At 39.6% G+C, this 13,953-nt stretch overlaps 1 protein-coding gene across 3 annotated transcripts in view; it reads right to left on the bottom strand.

The window, feature by feature from the left end:
- The window catches only part of ANO4 (anoctamin 4), a 425,083-nt gene that overhangs the window by 180,484 nt on the left and 230,646 nt on the right, over nt 1–13,953 (bottom strand). The gene's annotated exons all lie outside the window — the stretch shown is intronic.

Genomic DNA, 13,953 nt, shown 5'->3' with positions numbered 1-13,953 from the left:
AGTCCCCAAGAGGTGACATAATGCACTTCTGAAACTCTAATGGGCACAAGGTCTCACCACACGTACTTTTCTTTCCTGCCTGCTGGACTGCCAAGGTCAAGGAAAATCATGTGTAGTATAGTTTCATTTTTCTGCCTGCTCTACTCCTGGTCTTCTAGAAAACTCTTTTAATTTCAACATGTGTAGAAAACAGAGAGAATGAAGAACAGAGCTGAAAAACAAAGTACTCTAGTGAGCAGTAACACCACCTTCTTGGAAGACCATCATGATCTTGGCTAAGTTTGCAGGTAATGGCTGGTACAGTTTGTTTAGTAAAATCCTTGGCCTGAAAGAAATTGGCATTGAGATGATTCTTATTTAAATATAACAGTGTGATGGATTTGGTTGTAAAGAGGCTAAATGATATTTGGTTGCAACATTTTGGAAAAAAATTACTATAAATTGCACATCTTTCTAGCTCTGTCATTAAGGTCTAGAACAATTGTATCTGATGTCAATTATGTTCATGGGAAATTGCTAAGTGAGCATATATAATGTGAAAGTCAAGACGACATGATGAGCCAGGCACTGTGGACTAGGGAGAAATCCGTGCAGTCCTCATGGGATTCACACTCTGGGAAGCAGAGGTGCACAGAGGAGCCCTGAGGCCTCAATCCAAAGTCTGTCATGCCATTGTTTATCTTGTTTCCCATCTGGAATGCCATGCCCTTCTACTTTCCAACTTGGTGAATATCTAATCATCCTTTAAGTCCCAGGTCACCTCTCTTAACCTTCCTGAAATCTCTGCAGAGTATGAAATTCCCCAGGGCTTCCATAGAACTTTTCAAACTGTATTCTATCCGTTTCACATCTGCCTTCATTGCTAGTTAGTGAGCTCCTCAAATATGCTGAGCATATTGTGGCAGCTTGTATTTTCCAAAGATGGCCCCAACATTACTGCTCATCCCACACATCTTCTAAAACCTTATGACTCTCCATCAAGAGGTGGAATCTATGTCCCATCCCCTTCATTCTGCCTTTCCCAGTGGAGTACAGCAGAATAAACGCTTCTAGGGCTAGGTCATAAAAGTTCACTTTTACCTTGTTCTCCTAGAATCCAGCCACGATGTCATGAGAAAGCCTAGGCAGCCTGTGAAGAGGCCCACAGCCCACAACCCTGGCTGAGCTTTCGGCTGACAGCCAACACCAACATTCCAGCCATGTGAGTCAGCCACCTTAAAAGGGGGGTCCTCCAGACACTAGTAGTGCTGCTCCAACTGATGTCCCATAGAGCAGACGGAAGCTGTCCCTACCAAGTCCTGCTCAATTGCAGATTTGAGAGCAAAAAGAATGACTATTATTTTAACATACAAGTTTTGGAGTTGTTTGTTATGCAACAATAGATAGCTAGAACATTTATTTTTTTATTCTCCGGTGCCTGGCACAGTGCCCAGAACATAATAGACGCTCAATACACGTGTCCATGAGGATTGATACTATCACTGCAGGGGCTGGACGCAACAAAGGGAATCTTCTTTAATTCCTCTGTGGGCAGTTATGGTGGAAGGAATTTTTAGCTTGTCTTTCCTTGTTTCTTTTCCCTCCCCTGCATCACAAACACAAGAACATTTCCATAGGCAGGCTTGTGGCTGCTGCTGACTATTCAATTAAATATTGGGTCCCAATGAATTCTACTATGCTTTGAAAAAAGACAGTTGCCTAACATTAGCATCAGAACAAAGATGTGGGTTTCTGGGAGGAACTCTGACTGGGTGATTTACTCAGCCATGCCCATGTTAAAAAACAGAAATAGCTGCTCCTCCATCTCAAAGGCAGGTGTTAGATTTCAGACCTTACAACTTTTAAACCATCTGGGTATTACAGAGATGGGGCTAGCATAGCCTCAAATGAAGGGACAGAGGACAACCTGTTAGGCTGGTGGCTGCACTATATTGTTTGTTGTCACCTTAGCACCTCCTTCTGAGTCCTCTGCATTGCTGAGAAGCTGGGACCAGAACCTGGTTCTGGTTTCCCAGAATCCCCTTCCCCATAAAGTTCTGGGTTAAAGTGTACAATGATGGGTGCTCAGTTGGAAGGTGGGAAAGGAGAGGCTGTTTCTCAGGCAGGTAGTTACAGGCAGATTTGAGGTTTGAAGCAGCTCCAGGTAAGTTTTGAGAATCACGTGCTGCAGTCAGGTATTAGTGAGATCCCAGTGGCTTCCACGCCGGCACCTGAGACCTGCTGCTGTAGTGCTTCAGGCTGAAGTGATGGGAGGTGGATTCCCTGACCTTCATGCCCAACCTTTTAAGTGGTCTTACAGTGCTGTAAAATTCTTTATTGAAAACTTCATTCCTGGAGGACACAGTGTGGCTTTCCTGCACAACCCCGAATGAAAGAGGGGCTAGGCAGTTATAAGTACTACGGAAGAATTTTAAAGAAGAAACTTTGGGTTTCTGGGTAGGCAAAAGTGAAGAGGTAGCACCCAGAATGAGAGTTCAACTGATTAATGGAAAAGGACAAATTAGGGAGGTGTTTGCAACCAGGTTGGGCCTCTCCAAAATCCCAACACTGCTCATGCACTTGACTTTTTTCCCTGTTCCATGCCCTGTAAGAGTTCATTTAGATGCAAACACCAGAGTCTACCTCTATCCCACAGCCAAATCCAGCTATTCCCCCTGTTACCATACCCCCCAATACAGTTACTCCACTTACTCTTCCTACACCCATGCCAGCCTGCATAGGGGTGCACAAAACAAAGGAAACCCAGCAGTGGGAAAATTCTGCAATGCTTTAGAGAGTTGGGTTTAGAAATGCAAATTCCAATTTCTCTTTGTGCTTAATTCACCCATTATCATAGAGATTTTTCTTGAACTCCTGAAATGAAATAGTGACTCCTTCCCAGTATTCCTGTATATTTCTCCACAATACCTATTACATCTGATATATTTATTTAATGCCTCCCTTCCTTCAATAGTAGTAGATATTCATCAGACATTTGATGAATGAATGAATGAATTACTTCATCTGGAAATGGAGTTATTAGATACTACAGACTGCTCTTAAAATATGCCTAAGACACAACAGGAAGTGAGCTAAGCCAGGGCCCTTGCCTCAAGAGGCAGTGCTGCATCATCACTTTTGCAACTAAGGTATGTCAAGTTCAATTAATAACCCTCAGCTTACACTTCATCTTTTTCAAATTTTTCACTTATAAGGGTTACAAGCTGGAGATTGTAAATGGATTTACAGTTCTCCAGGCTGCTTCAAAGCTTTTAAATCTCTCCATGCCATTAATGAATAATTAGTGTCATATTCATGATATATACTTTGCATAATTTTCAGCAATTTATCATAACATAGCAAAAACAGCAGGAGCAAAAATATCACAAAGAAAGGAATTCAGTTCCTTTCATAAATATAATACAATGCCCACATTTGGCACATAATGATGATTATGCAAAACGTGCTTTATATCAGAGAAGTTAAATTTAGACTGCTGAGAAAATCTTTTAGATTAAGTAAGTTTCTTTTTGTGGGATGACAATAGTTCATAAAATGACTTGAGTTTTTCAGCTGTGCCTTGTATAATGGGTATTTTTTTCCCTTAAAGTTGGTCTGTCTTGACTGAAGTAATATGCGTGAGTCATATGAGTGCACATGTACCATAAAACCTAAAGTATAATAATAATAAATAAATAAATAAATAAGAAATACATGTTGATTTGGAATAATCCTTTGAGTAAATCAAGATAACTTTGTACTGGTCATCTTGACCTGGCAACAGAAATGTTTTGATTAAACTTTGTCTACCTAAATAAGCAAAAGCAGTTGAGGCAATAATGAGGCCCTTAGATCTTTAAACTGGTCTCAGAAATTAGGGTAAGACTAAGGGAGGGAGGGAAAGGAGGGAGAGCACCTTCTCTCAAACCATCATCAATTTGATAAAACTGCCCTAACAAGATGAACCAGTAAGAATACAGCCCTGATTCTATAGACTGATATGGGGCACTGGTAGGTGGACTGAGTCCTGGTGATGAGGTGGGACTTATCGTTATATCTCTTGCTATCTACCAGGTCCCTTCAGCTTTCCCTAGACACACAAGGACTCTCAGCCCAAGAGGTGACAGGGTTGAATGCTTGAGCTTCAGGAACAGGATGACCAGTGGTTGAAATTACTCCCTTCTTTATCAATACCATCAATACCAACAACAGCCATGCATTAAAGCTGTCAATATGTCCAGACTCTTTCCTAAGCATATTGTAATTTATTAACTCATTTTATCCTCATAATAGCCCTTGAGATAGGAATTATCTGGCACTTAACAAACAAAGAAACTAAGGCACAGAGAGATTAAAAGCTTTACCTAGTTATTCACTTAGTAAGTGGTGAAGTAGTAAGTGGATCTAAATCCCAGCTGTCTGGCTTGAGAGCCAGTCTTCACATACTCTATTCTTCCCCTCAAATACATAGGCCTCTTTTCTGATTCAAGAGTCTGATGTTAAGAGTGCTGAGATAAGTTGGTTGGACATGGATAAAAGAATGGAAGCACTACCCCCTGGACACTACAACAAACCATATAATGTTGGATCAAGGGTCAAACCCAGGGATTCTCAGCTAGGGATGATTCCTCCCTCCCCCAACACCAGGACATGTGACAATGCTTGGAGATATATTTGGTTGTCATTAATTGAAGGAGGTGCTACTGGCATCTAGTGGGTAGAGGCTAGAGATGCTGCCAAATATCTTGTAAAGCACAGACTAGCCCTCTACAATAAAGAATTATCCAGCCCTAAATGTCAACAGGGTCAATGTTGAAAAACCCTGGAGATGAATTGACTGTTGTTACCCAGACTTAGCTGTGAAAATCAGCTATCCACAATCTTTTGTAGCAAACTCAGGATTCCACAAGCTAAGCACTGTAATAAGTCTTTGGAATGTAAAAACCAGTAAGACAAAGTCTCTCCCTCAAAAAAGAAGAGACATGTGTCCATGTGTTCTCATCGTTCAGCTCCCATTTATAAGTAAAAACATGCAGTATTTGGTTTTCTGTTCCTGCATTAGTTTGCTAAGGATAATGGCCTCCAGCTCCATCCATGCCCCTACAGAGAACATGATCTTGTTCTTTTTAATAGCCGCATAGTATTCTATGATGTGTAAGTACTATGTTTTCTTTATCCAACCTGCCATTGATGAGCATTTAGGTGGATTACATGTCTTTGCTATTGTGAGCAGTGCTGCAGCGAACATACATGTGTATGTGTCTATATGGTAGAATGACTTATATTCCTTTGGGTATATACACAGTAATGGGATTGCTGGGTTGAATGGTAGTTCTGTTTTTACCTCTTTGAAGAATCTCCACACTGCTTTCCACAATGATTGAACTAATTGACACTCCCACCAGCAGTGTCTAAACACTCCCTTTTCTCCACAACTTCGCCAACATCTGTTATTTTTTGACTTTTTAGTATTAATAATAGCCATTCTGACTGGTGTGAGATGGTATTTCATTGTGGTTTTAATTTACATTTCTCTAATGATTAGTGATATTGAGCTTTTAATATGCTTGTTGGCCATATGTATGTCTTCCCTCAAAGTGATTACACTAGCAACATGGAATCTTTACGTTTTAGAAATAGCATCCTAAAATTAGAAGAACAACTTGACAAATTAAAACAGAAGAAATTCCAATGTGTACTTGTTCTCTCCTCACTTGGTCAAGGACCCCATGAATTTCATGTTTGCTGGCATCTCAAAAAGGGCTGTCTGAATACCACAGATTTGGCAGCATCTCTATGACTAATTCAATACCAGTGGTAATGTATGCTGATGGTGCCCAGAATGACCCTCAGCCAAATGGGCAGTGCCTACCTCTCACCACCTTCACAGACCTCAGCCAATGACTGACTGATGTGGGGGTCTGTGTCTGAAAAGTAGACCAGCTCTGTGCTGCACCTGCTGATTACTGAGTTCCCCTGTGGGATCAGGCTGAAGGTAGTGCCCAGCTGAGGCCATGCTTTTGGCTTAGCTGTTCTCTTCTGCTCCTCTCACTCCCCTTTCTCCTGAGATTGCCCCACCCATCAACAACTTGAGGAAGAATTCTCACCTCAAGTTCTGCTTATGCTTTGGAAATCCAGCCTAAAACTCAAGTTAACAGAAAAGCCACCACAAGTGTGGACTGACATTGGTAGCTCCTGAAAGACACTCAAGGAATCACCAGGGCTCTGAGGTTTAGAAGAAAATCTGCTTTCTTCCTTCTTTGGTTATGACTGTCCTAAATTCTCCTTTCTTGTCACCTTAACTTGAGACCCTTGGTAATACAAGTGTGTGACATATAAGAAGATTGAGAGGAGTAAAGTGGAGATTATTGGGTGGAGAAAAGTCTGATTTTTTCTTTTTTTTTTTCAGACCAGAAAGCCCTAGAGGACAGAAATCTGGGTAGTGCACATAGTCCTGACACTCATTTATTTGAGACACTCATCATCATGTTTTCAACTGTGAAGGAAGGGAGGATGTTGTCATTCTTGTATCCTTGGAGTTCTGGATGCTGAGAGAGCATCTACAGCAATAAGCTGGATGTGGCTGCAGTATATAAATGGGGATGAAATTAGGGTAATTTGGGCAGGAAGCCTACAAGGGCAGAGAGCCATCTGCATGAGATTAGCTCTTTAAATGGGGAAATCTTTGTGAAGATTTCCTTTGAATGGGGGTAAAGAAACACTGGGATGGACAATCAAATACAGTTTTTGTTGTTGTTGTTACTATTGTTGTTTAGCTCTGAATTGATCTATAACTTTATACCCAGATGAATCTAAGACCAAATCCTCTCCAAGCAGATAAACTTCTGAACCTTGATCATGCTAAACTTGTTACCAAATGTATTCCGAGTTCTTCCAAGAGCATTGAATTATAAATCTCATTAATGCATATACAGTAACAATATATGACCCACTGATGTTGCTATTCCTAATGGTTGCATTATAAAGAATTTGTAAACTGTATGAAAATTTTTCTTAAAGTTTACCTTGAAAACCATTCCAAAATAAAAGTGTTAACATGTATTTAGCCGTTATGATAACAGTAATGATGATAATAATGAAGTTTACTAAATGCTTACCATGTAAAAGGCACAGAGATAAGCACTCGATATAAATGATCTCATTTAATTAAAATAACCCATGAGATAAATCCCATTATTAGCCTCATTTTGCAGATAAGTTAACTTTTACAAGAGCACACAGCTTGTAATGGTAGAACCAAATGAACACTCAGAATGTGTGATCCCAGACTTTTAATCACTGTATTAATTATCTATTGCTGCCTAATAAATTACTGTAGGCTTGGAGGCTTACAACTACACATATGAATTATCTCACAGTTTCTAGAGGGTGGCAGTCAGGCACAGCTGAGCTGGGTTCTCTGCTTCAGGGTCTCGCCAGGCTATGATGTAGGTCTTGCCTGGGGCTGTAGTCTCATCAGTGGCTCAACTGAAGAAAGATCTGCTTCCAGGATTCCCAGTTATTGGCAGAATTCATCTCCTTGTGGTTGTAGGACTAAGATCCCTGCTTGTTGCTGGATGTCAGCTGGATGCCAGCTCCTAGAGGCCACCCCACCTTTCTTTGCTATGTGGCCCTCTTCATAGGCTGTCTCACAATATGGTAGCTTACTTCTTCAAAGCCAGCAAGGAGGGTCTCTCTAACGCCAGTCTGCTGAGATGAGATCTTATATACCATATAAGATAATCACAGGAGTGACATCCCATTAAATTTGTCATATTCTATGATAGCAAAAGCCATATTCTATTGGTTAAATATAAGCCACAGGTCCCACCTGAACTCAAGGGGAAGGGAAGGTGTGAAAAGGAAGCAGGCATCACAGACCTTAGAGTCTGTCCACCACAAGGACTAGCCAAGTAACACAGAATGCTATCATTCTCGGGCCACCTTCACAATTTTTGTCAAATTTGTAATATCATCTACAATATCTTAATTTTGTATATTTCTTTAAATAACTCACTTTTTAAAATCATCATTTTACAAAAAGCTTTTATATCAGTCATAAATGGAAAACAAATATCACTTGCCATAAATAGAAGGTAGGTGAACAAATACACTGGAAGTAAAACAATAATATGAAATTTAAAAGTAAAAATTAAGAAAAACAAAGATTGGCACTACTATGTATTTGTGCATATATAGGTCCTCTTAATCTTCATCATTTACAATAAGTGATATCACCTTCAGGATTAAAAATGGAAACAGAGATCCATAAAAATCTGATAAATTGCCCATGGCCACTCAGCTTGTAAGTGGTTATGTACCAAGATTCAAGTCTATGGCTACTAGAGGCCAAAGTGCATAAGAACCACAGTCTGGGCAGCACCCAACTTCCTTATTCATCCCAATTTTCCTTGCTCCTTTACCTCTTCCTTTTCATAACACTACTTGTCTTCTCAGCCTATCTCCTAACTTCTTTTTTTTTTTTTTTTTTTTTGAGACGAAGTCTTGCTCTGTCGCCCAGGCTGCAGTGCAGTGGCATGATCTCGGCTCAGCCTCCCGAGTAGCTGGGACTACAGGCGCCCGCCACCACGCCCGGGTAATTTTTTTTTTTTTTTTGTATTTGTAGTAGAGACAGGGTTTCACCGTGTTAGCCAGGATGGTCTCAATCTCCTGACCTCGTGATCCGCCCGCCTTGGCCTCCCAAAGTGCTGGGATTACAGCATGAACCACCATGCCCGGCCGGCCTCTCCTAACTTCTTTAACCCTGAAATTCACCTTTAGATACCACAAATCAGCACAATATAAGGGCAAAGAGCAAGTATGCTTAGGTTTTAATACTGGCTTTATCTCTTACTACTTATGTTGTCTGGGGCAAGTTACCAATGGTCTCATCTGTTAAATGGAAATTATAATAGTAAGTGATTAATAAATGTGAGCATAAAAATATTGATAATGTAATTTGTATCACACTACAGAGAAGTATCCAAGATATTCAACCTCGACTGTGCACCCGCATGTGCTCACGCATGTGTGTGTGTGTTCACTTCAGTTGGATTTTTCACTCCTTCTGAGAGATGAGTGCAAACAGAAACAAACTACTTCCACAAATTGTATTGTTTGTGCATTTCAGTTTTTAAAGCATACTACATTTTATCTCTTTTGGAGGCAATGTATTTGAGTGGGACTGAGCAGGTATGGGGTCTTGGAAGCAAAGTGAAGGGTTGGCCTTACCAATGAGTATGGACAGGACACCCTTAGCACTGGGGAAAGGTGGCATTTATGGGCACAGATGCAGATAGGTGAGTCCATGCAATGGGAGATACTTGTGGTCATTCTTTTCTTATGGCTTCAAGGACATTTCTCTAAAAATTCTTCCTCCACTCTTCCCCAACATCAATTTTCCATCTCAAATATATAGTTTGTATTAGCATGAAAACATGTATTTATTTCTCCCATCTAAAATAGAAAGAACTCTTTATTGACCAAACTTCATACTCCAGTTATCATTCTATTTCTTTCCATTCCTTTACAGTGAAACATATTGAAAGAACTATTTGTATTTACTGTCTCTGTATTTTCTCTTCCCATTCTTTCTTGAAGACACTTTAATGAAGCTTTCACCCCTGACTTCTCCACTGAAACTTCTCTTGCCCAGACCACCCAAACCTGCCATATTGCTAAATCCAATGATTAACTTTCAGCCTTGATCGTACACACCCCATCAGCAGCATTTGACACAGTTGATTCCTCCATCTCTCCTGAACCACACTCTCTAGATTTTCCTTTTAGCTCCTTGGTGACTCCTTCTTAGTCTCTTCTGCTGCCTCCTTTTTATCATCCAAATTGTAACACTAGTGTTCCCCACAGCTCAATCCTTGGACCTCTTCTCATTTTTATTTGCATTTACTCCTTTGGAGATCTCATTCAAATGTATATCTCTAGCCCAGATCTCTCCTTGAATCCCAGACTCTTCTATCTTACCCAACATCTCCACTGGGATATCTTAATCTTAACAAGTCTACAATTTGACCTACTCTTTTCCGCATCCCTGTAAGTGGCAACTGTCTTCTCCCAACTGCTTAGATAAATATCATGTGTCAGACAAATAGTCTGTGACTCTTCTTTTTTACACTGCCCATTCAGTCTGTCTGCAATTCCCATCAGCGCTACTTCCTACTCTTCTCATATTCCTCTCTTCTATGTGCTTGACCAAGCTACCATCATCTCTTTCCTGGATTCTTGCAACAAATCTCCTAATTATTCTCCCTGCTTCTGCCCTTGCCACCTCCACCCCTCACAGTCTAATCTTACCAGGCAACCCGAATGCCCTTATTAAAACAGAAAACAGATCTTATACTTCTGCTCAAATCTCTCCAGTGGCTTCCTATGTCACTCAGAGAAAAGCTAACATCCCCCAGTGATCACTAAGGCTTCCACTGCCTTGTTGGTGTAATTTCTCACTATTCTTCACCTTGCTCAGTGAACTCCAGTCATACTGGCATCCTCATTGTTCCATGAACACATCAGGCATGCTCCATCCTGTGGAGCTGTTCTCTTTGCACTTGCTGTTCTCTTTCTGTGGAAAAGAGGCCCACTTTTGCTGACTTTTATAAAATTGCAAGCCCCTCTCAACACTTCCTGCTTTACTTTTTTCTCTTTAGCACTTACTGATACTTGTATATGTTGTACATATTTTTTGTTTAAGTTCCAACAAAGCAGGGACTTTTTTCTGTTTTATTTGTTGCTGCTGAGATCCTAGTCCTTAAAGCAATGCCTGGCATAGAGTGAGTGTGCAATAAATATTTCTTGAATGAAATAACCATCATCAAGATGATATGATTTACCTAATTATATTGGTTTTGTAAGGACTGTAATGATAAAGGTCTTCCCCAATGTTTCACATGATTCTGAAGCGGGAGGGTGCTCCATTAATACAATTGCTATTCACACATTCCAAATAATTCAAAGTTAACTCATCCTCTTACTAGGTATACAAAAGAAAAGATAAACGTCTTATTGAGGACAATGATTTCAAAACAGGTACCCAAAGATCGATAATGGACATAGAATTAAAAATGAAAAAAATCAGAAATAGAAAATGTTAATTAGTAAATATGAGCTTACCTTTAAGAAGGGAATCACTTTAAGTGGATAGATGCTAAGAAGTAAATCACCTGGACTTCAATGATATTTTGTTTGGGAACTTTGCTGTGAATTGCCTTCTCTGGGTTATTACGAAAGTTGAATTGCAGAATATTAAAGACCCAGGGTACCAAAGCAAGCACTTATGTGTTGACTAACCAGCCTGGAGCAAAGGTTTTAAGAAAGATTAAACTTGACTATGTCTTCACTTTTATCATGAATTAAAGATTATCCTAGTTATGTTACTTGAAATTCAGTGTTAAAGAGATAAGGATGTTAAACTGAACTAGAAAGCCTGTCTTTGTCTATTTGGAAACATAAGCCTCTGTCTGTGAAACATGTTTTTCATAATTGTTGGGCATCATGACAACAGCTAATTAAGAAGATACTAATAATTCACCAAATGTAGATAGTGCCAAATGTTTCAGATATACAAGGATCCCCGGGGTATTTCTTCTTTTCCACCCTGAACTAACTTCTTCATTTTATGTCCTATAAAAGGCTGAATTAACTCCTGGAAGCTGAAATCGCCAGTAAAGTTGTCTTTCTGCTGTAGCTGTTTATAAAAAACTTGATTTAAATAAAAGTACTTCCAGTGGTTTCTAAATTTAATAACACAATGTAGATATTTCATATAAAAATTCTGCCACTTATTATAGAGAATAAAGGATGAAGGTTTGTTTATTGTTCAGCCAAGGGATATTTTCTTTTAATTATTTGTGGCAAGGAAAAATTAATTTATCTCTAAGGAAACCTGCGAAGGCCCTTTTCTTGCTGAGCTGACTGAGGCCATGAAGATGCACAGCAGAGCTGGGAGGCTGCGTTAGAGGCAAATTGCACCACTTATGCAAAGTCAGGGCAAGACTGGTGCCAGGCAGCGGGAGAGGTCACTTGTGAAGAAGGTTCCAGAAAGGGGAAGACCTAGCTGTTTGTAGTGTCTAAAAGATTGTGGAGGAAAGGAGAAATATGGAAGGTGATGCCCAGAGAAGAACTTTTGGGGGAAAGTGGGGAGGGGGGAAATGCTTAGATAAGTTTTTATGACGTTTTGCCATATAGTGATAATTTCCTTTTTCCAATTGCTATTTTTTCCAGTACACATTAAAATAAATACCTGTTAAAAATTTTTTAAAAATTCCAACAAACAAAATTATCTTGTATATAGACAAAATCGTACAAGCAGTCCATTCTTCACAGCATGCTCCACACTGTACTGTGCAACACAACTGTACAACAGGCAGAATGATACTCCTGAAATTCTGGTAGCTGAACACTGCAGTACAGGTGATGCTTTAGGATATACAACAGGACATTTTCCATCACTTTAATGTGCACTATTTGGAAAAGCATTAGGCTTTTTGAGTTCTAATGAATAAATCATGAAATAACATTGAAAAGATCTATACAGAAGAAGCCCTAGGCCTATAGAGAATACTTATGAAGCTTAAAATATAAATCTTGCATTAATTGAACAAAGCTATCTAGTTTTGATGGGAATCAGAATTTTGACAGAGTCAGAATGGGTCAGAGGGAAGACTTCCATTATTTTAGATTAAGCAGCAATTCAGATCTTTTATTTCTTCATATAAAAATTCTGCCACTTAGGAATGAGAATAAAAGATGAAGGCATGATTAAGGAGAAAAATATGAATGTGCTATTAATGTTAAGAAAAAAATGCAATTTTCTTACTGAGACAATTTAGAACTTACAGAGTAAGATTTATCAACTATACACTCAGTTTGTATAGGAATGATTTTCTGGAACTCCACAAAGGTGGAAGAAACAACATTTTTAATTCTGTTTGTTGTGCCAGGGAACCTCTAATTAAGATGGTCTTTGAGAAAGCTGGTTCTTCTTTCCTGAGAATAAGAACCTGTTTCCTTACAGCCACACTCATCTCACCATTTTTCCAATTCTCTTGGAGACATTCCAGAAAAATGCTGCTTCTGTGTTATAAATGTTCAAGAGCTGAGGTCAGCCTAACAGATCTGAAAAAAATCCCATTTATCTGAAGTGTCCCAAGATCAGATAACAAGTATATGCATATTATGCTTCTAATATTTGATACCGTGGCACAACTCGCAGGTTGCATGAACTGCAACTGTATCATACAAAGAAAAACCCGGATGTCTGACTTCAAAGATCTATCCCCTCAGCCTTGAGGAGCAGAATCAGAAGTAAACATCTTAAATTACCAATATGTTGTTCTTACTGACTATGAAAAGCTCCAGAAGCTTTGCACAATGTTTAGGGAGAAGCTGAGAAGAGTTACATAATTCAGTTAATGGGCCAAGTTCTACAAATGTGCACAGTATCCCTGGGAACACCATAAGCCCATCATGGATTACTATCAGAGGCCTGGCTGACCTCTTGTACATTGCTGACTTAGTTCTTCCTTGAAGCTCCCCACGCAGAGAAGGAGGGAAGGGGAAGAACCAAACACTGGTAAGGTCACTCTTGAGCTTGGGGACCTGAAAAAAATAGCCTGAATGTCTCTTAAAACTGGAATCGTTTTTGTAAGTTCCAGCTGCTTTTGGCCAAATTGGCCAGGCAGTCTCCTCTGGTGAACAAGGATGCCCAAGCTCATGATATTTCCTGAAATGTAAAAAGAGCCTCTAGAGAGAGTGACTGCATTTCACTCAAAGTTTTCTTTAATCCATGTGAATAGAACCCTCCGTTTACATACATAGAGAAACGGCAGTCGTAGGAAGTTAGATAAAGAATCACACTTTGAAACAATCCATTTAATTGGAATAGAATATTTTGATTTTCATGGAATCATTTGGCATTAAAATTATCTCAAAAGCAAACTGTAGTGTCAAAGTCTAAATACT

Source organism: Pongo pygmaeus, chromosome 10, assembly GCF_028885625.2.
Source record: "Pongo pygmaeus isolate AG05252 chromosome 10, NHGRI_mPonPyg2-v2.0_pri, whole genome shotgun sequence".
NCBI classification, from domain to species: Eukaryota; Metazoa; Chordata; class Mammalia; order Primates; family Hominidae; genus Pongo; species Pongo pygmaeus.
The sequence above is the reverse complement of the archived record's forward strand: the minus strand, read 5'-3'. Positions and strand labels throughout refer to the sequence as shown.